Below are 6,094 nucleotides of genomic sequence, written 5' to 3' on the forward strand. Positions count from 1 at the left end.
TGAAACGGTACTTAATGCGGAAGTTAATGATCGAATCAGAGAGAGAAAAAAAATGCACAAGCGTGGTTTCTCGAGAGAGAAATCGCAGCTCATAAGAAAATTGAAGACGCTGCTGAGACATTACATGTCACGTCGATGTCACGTGTCTTTACAGGATTTTTACGTGTTGTGTGTGAACGCGCTCTCTGATTCCGGAAAATCACTGGCAGTGTGAATGAACCAAAATCAAACGAACCCGGGTCAAATCCCGAGTCACTTTATCAGTGTATTTTCCGGAATCTCTGTGTAGACTAAAATTAACTACAAATATAATATAATATGAGCTAAAACTCATTTGTTTTAAATGTTCAAATGTAATTTTTATTATATATTTTTTTAAGCTATAACGCTTAGCCTGCATGGCAAGCAACAAGATGACAATGGCTATGTGTGTCTGTGTTTCTGGGTAGGGGGAAGTGTTTCACGAGAGTAATAACGGCTTCCTACACCAGTGCTCACCAGAGAACTGTCTAATGTACCAGCTATGAAAGCTTTGCTCCATTTTGTTGCCATGGTACATCCTCTCCCACACACACACACAGGAAGTGATCTTTGCCTTATCTGTGGGATAAACCAGTTCCTCATCAGCTACCTCTCCAGCTGAAGTCATTTATCAAATAACTGTGTGTGTTTCAGCTATATGATTGCCTCTTCTTTCATTTACAGCAGTTAGAGGCACAACAAAGGCTTCAGGGATGCTGCTGTGACTGTCTGGGGGTTTCAGGCTGTTTGGATCTCAGTTTTCTTTTTTATTAGCAAAATCTTACCAAATCACATTTAGCCATTAGTCTTATTACAAGCCATCCTATCATTTTTACTGGGACAATGCTTTAAAGGCATAGTGAATTTCTTTCTTCTGCTGAACACAAAAGAAGATATTTTGAAGAATGTTGGTAACCAAACAGTTGACGGACCCCATTGACTTTCATAGTTTTTTCTTCCTATATGGAAGTCAGTTGGGTCCATCAACAGTTTAGTTACCGACATTCTTCAAAATATCTTCTTTTTGTCTTCAGCAGAAGAAAGAAACTCATACAGGTTTGGAACAATGCGAGTAGGCTAAATGATGGCAGAATTGCTGATGAGTGAACTATCCCTTTAAGGTTTACACACTGAAGAAAATAATACATTGTTGTATATATATTGTTATATTTGTAAATGATTTTTAAAATAATGTTTCTGTTGGAGAAGTGCTCTGATTTATTAAAATAATCCAAACTGAAAAGTTTAGGTACCACTTTATTTTAGCGTCCTTGTTACACATTACGTGTAGTTACTATAGTAATTACTATAAACTGTGCATAATTGCATGCAACTAACCCTTAACCAAACCCTAACCCTATAATGAGTACATACATGTTGTTAATTATTATTAGGCTACTTATTTAAATGTATAATTACACTGTAACACAGACACCTGTGTAACCAACGTTCATTTAATAGGCTAAACTGTCCAGCATTTATACATTAAGCTCAGTGTATTTGAAACAACGGTGCATGGGCTTAAATTGTACACTCGTACCACACAAATCCACTACAGAGTTTTTCGAATTGATTTGATCAGTTTTTGACAACATAATATAAGCTTTTAGATGAGAGATTATTTTTCAAATTAAGACCCAGCAATAAGAAATGACCATATCAGGTCAATATTAGCAGTTTATAACATCCATATATGGGACTTATTTCAATTTTTTTTTTTTTCTATGTCAGGTTACAAAAGTATTAAACAGTTAATAATCTGATTTCATAAAAAAATTGATAAAACTAACTAAAACTAAAATGCATGCTGTACTGTAACCTACAGTGTTGACTGTGAATGCCTGCAACCACAGTTTCCCTCATGGGATCAATAAAGGACATTATCTAATAAATTAAATGCAATACATTTTAAATACATTTACGTACAATATTGAATTGTTTTAAGATTAAACATGATCGTACAGTTTGTTTATCTTAATTTAGCTGACTTTTATCCCAGTGCCTCCTCTTTGAAGACACTTTTTAAGTGGGTGAATCTTGTTTCATGGCGATTTCACACATGTACTGGACGTTCTTTGCTCTGGATCACACATGTGAAAGTCTCTGTTTAAGTGATGTTGAGAAGGGCTCAGCTCTATATAACAGGACAGTGGCGTGTGTGGTCAGCACATGCACATGTGAAACACAAAGCTCAGCAGAATGTGAGACACCAGAGCATGAAAACACACACTCACCTAAACGCTTCATATAGGATCTGCACTGATTTATATAAACTACACTGACAAAATATATCAATTATGATCAGTTAGTAATGTAATGTACTTAATGAGGCAGTGATTCATGAGTTGAGCAAACAAATTACGTACTAAATACGCCTGAACATACACTGAATATTAACATTATACTCATACTCCAATATATTATATTTATTGACATTAACATTATACTCCAAGGTATTTCAAAGAATACTGTTATTACTTTGGTAAAAAAGAAAGAAAAAATGGTAGTATCACACCATATACTTTTGGTAAGTGGACATCTCAGGAAACTGACTAACTTAACCAATATCAGTCGTTTCCTACAATACAATATTCTGGCTGAATAGTTAGTTTAAATCGGAATACATTTGTTTTATGGATTTCAAATTTTATAATCTACAATAAAGTCATGAAAATCTTGCTTCTCCACAATATCATTTATGTGCCAAAACATTTAAAGGCGTTCGGGACACCTCGTGAGCGACAGCACGCTCAGCCAATCAACGCTTGGCATCTGTGTTCTCAGCCAATCAGTGCGCGTCATTTGTGTTTATCAACAGCCCATCAGCATCAATCCTGCTGCTGGAGGCCGTCCGAGCGTTTGGCTCGCTAGGCCTCATTGAATACAATTATAAACAACTTTAGAGCAAACTAAGCAGTATTTCTGTCAGTTAGAGTTAATAGACATGTACAATCAAGCACATCACCCTATCTCCAGGGTTTAAACTCCCTCTCACAGCCAGTTTGACTCTGAGGGGCTCAAACTGCCCCGCTAGCGCTACTTTAGCACAGCAAACACACATAACTTCACCATGGTCAATATCTCCCGAACACAATTGATCAATAATACGCGTTTACCTTAGTAGCTCGCGTCCGCGCTCCGCTTACATCCCTTTACGCGACTCTATGGCGTAAATGCGAGCGGAATACACGCATTGTCCGGCATCAGGAAGTCCACGGTGTTCCCGCTGAAGTGAGTGAGTGAGCGCGCTCGCTATGGAAACAAACCCCTGCAGCAGCAGCTCAGGTGCTCGCGCGCACCCGACAAACACTGCCCACATCATCATCATCATCACAATGCTATGCAACAATCATACAGTTGCATTCCTGTCTTCAGCGTAGTGATGACTGTGATGTTTAGCCCTTCTGTGCATATATATTAATTTACTATTATGTATTGAAGTTGGCCAGCAAAGTTCAGCATAAATTACTTAGTTATAATGCCACAGGATTATTACTATTAAATGTAACACTAAATAGTAGGCTATTATAGTTTATTAGTGATAAGTATTATGTCCTTATGTCCAAAACAACTTATGTGACAGTATATTTAATATTGGCTGGTAGGAAGGAATGTTTCTGAAATGTATTGTTTAAATAAAAATTGTTTTGTGATTTTTTTAGTATATATATTTTTTTTTTTATAACTTAATGCTGCAATGTCTTGGTGTGTTAGTTCAGTCTTATACGTGCCATGATGATCTTCTTGCTTAGAACAATTTAAAAAGTAACGAGTCCACCTGGTGGCCACAATATGTAACTACAACCCTTATACGCTTGGTTAGGTGTCCTTGATACAGTGTAATTGTACCTTTTAAGTACTGAGTAATATTAATTAACTACGTGCACTTACTATAAGCCTTAAGGTTAGGGTTTGGTTGGTGCATGTAATTACGCATAATAGTAACTACATCATGTAACTAGGACACTAAAATAAAGTGTTACTGAATTTTTTTTTTAACACTTTAAAGAGTAAATTATTACACTGTAAAAAACACAGATCAAAAAAGTTATGACAACATGTTTTTACATTGTTTTAATTCATCAAAAGTTAAGCAATAAAAATAAAAAGTTATACAAGATTCAACTAATCTTTTAAGTCAGTTTAATGTAATATAAATTGAACTGACTTAAACATCCAAGTTGATTGTACTTAATTTAAGGCAGCAACTTTTTTACACAAAGAAGTACTGAGTAATATTAATTAACATGTACTTAGGTTTAGCTGATTGTAGGCTAATTAAGCATAATTTACTGTTATTACTATAGTAAGTGTAGCGTGTAACAAGGACACTATAAACATTGTTACCCACAACATGTGTTCACGAAATCATATTATTTCAGCACTGTCCTATTATATAAGTAAGAGATGCACAATAAAAATAAAAATATAGTGAGCATTTCACGGACCATTTGTGAAGTGTGTACTTACTAGTTCAGACAAATCCTGCCGTGAAAAGGCGTTTGTCTTCTCACGTCGTCTTGTTTGTCAAGTGTGTTGACTTTGCATTGTTTGCCTTTGTTCATGTATTATATAAAGCAGTTACTTTAAGTTTGACATCACTTGCTAAAGCCCAGTGGAAGTACTGATTCAATAATGTAAAGGTAATGCCTGCCATAATAAATGTAGCCTACTGTGGTAGTGTATGATTACTATATGATATTGATATGCCAAATAATACGTTGTAATACCGAACTTGTGACAGTGTTTTTATAGATATGTTTACACAATGCATTGTCCTTCAAGATCAACCTAAAATACAAATGAAACACAGTGTATAATGTTTAATAACATATTATGTGTGAATACCCACGTGATTTGCGATTTTCTTTTTTAAATGCAGTTGCCGAAGGTGACCACTAGAGGCCAACATAAGCCGTGAGTTAGAATGTATTTATTTGCATTTAAATCGTTGCGTGTGTAGTTTATGGGAGTCTTTTATTCTCTCCTTGTTGCTTTCAACGGTATTCACTTTAAAATATTCCTCACCAATGTTTCAGTTCCTTGTGATGTAGGCTATTGATGAGAGATTTATGAGGTAACTTCTCCCTTAAACACCTTAAATGTTTGTTTTTTTCCGCTCTCGCTGCTTTGGATTCACATTCCCGCATATGAGGAAGTCATTATAAGTAATTTCTGCCATTCATGTATGGTTATATTGCTTGTTTTTCACCATGGCAGTAGTTTTACCAGTTATAGTGTCAAATAAATGTGAATTAACACAATACAGGGAAAAGCACACAATAGTTTCATATTCCACAAGGTCTTTATCTGTTACATTTGTATTTATCTGAACTACAATACAGACCAGAGGCATTAGCCTATAAGATAAGATGCATCCCTCGGGTTTGTTCAGTCTTACCTGCAGCCATACGCTCGTGGTCGGATCCGGCATTTTTTCCCTCCATATCTTCTCTAGCTCAGAGCCAGGAGAAACTCTTTTGTAGCCTACCTGACTGATGTGATGCCTGTGTGTTCCAGCAGCAGTCGTCTTTGATAAAGTTTTCAGATTTTTTTTTTTTTATAGTCCTAAATTCAGTTTTCTTAGTTCTGCTTTCCCCCCCCTTCACTCTCTGAAGTGATTCTCATGTAACGTATTTTGACAGCGTCATATCTGAAAACGCAACAACATGGACCTTTTAAAGATGACTACTGTGACACACTTTTACTGCTTTGTACCTCCGGTAAGGTAAAGAAGAAGAAGAAAAAAGTTTGTCCTTAGATGTGTGCAACAGAAACCTCTTTATTTCTTCATCTGTACTGTTTTTCCTCCATAGAACTGCAGTTTTCAGCGGAATCTCAGAATTAAAGGGACAGTGCACCCCAAAATTTTTTTTTTTTTTTTGTCATCAGTACTGCATCTCACTCAAAAGCAGTCTTATGGTTGCAGAAGATGTGAAATATAGCACACAAGTAGTGTGGACTACTTCTATGGTGTTTTTGGTCCCATTTGGAGCCTGACAGTCGAAGTCCCCATCCAGTTTCATTCTATGGAAAAGTGTACCTTGTGCAAAACATCTCCTTTTTGTGTTCC

The 6,094-nt window shown here is 36.1% G+C and overlaps 1 protein-coding gene across 1 annotated transcript in view; it reads right to left on the minus strand.

Annotated features, from left to right (window-relative positions):
• Positions 1–3,347, minus strand: part of usp6nl (USP6 N-terminal like) — a 62,892-nt gene extending 59,545 nt beyond the window's left edge. Inside the window, exon 1 of the mRNA XM_084407767.1 lies at positions 3,138–3,347. The gene's annotated coding sequence lies outside the window, so the exon portion shown is untranslated. The remainder of the gene's footprint in view (positions 1–3,137) is intronic.
• Positions 3,348–6,094: the final 2,747 nt, after the last annotated feature.

This window comes from Rutilus rutilus, assembly GCF_951802725.1.
Source record: "Rutilus rutilus genome assembly, chromosome: 4".
Lineage (NCBI taxonomy): Eukaryota > Metazoa > Chordata > Actinopteri > Cypriniformes > Leuciscidae > Rutilus > Rutilus rutilus.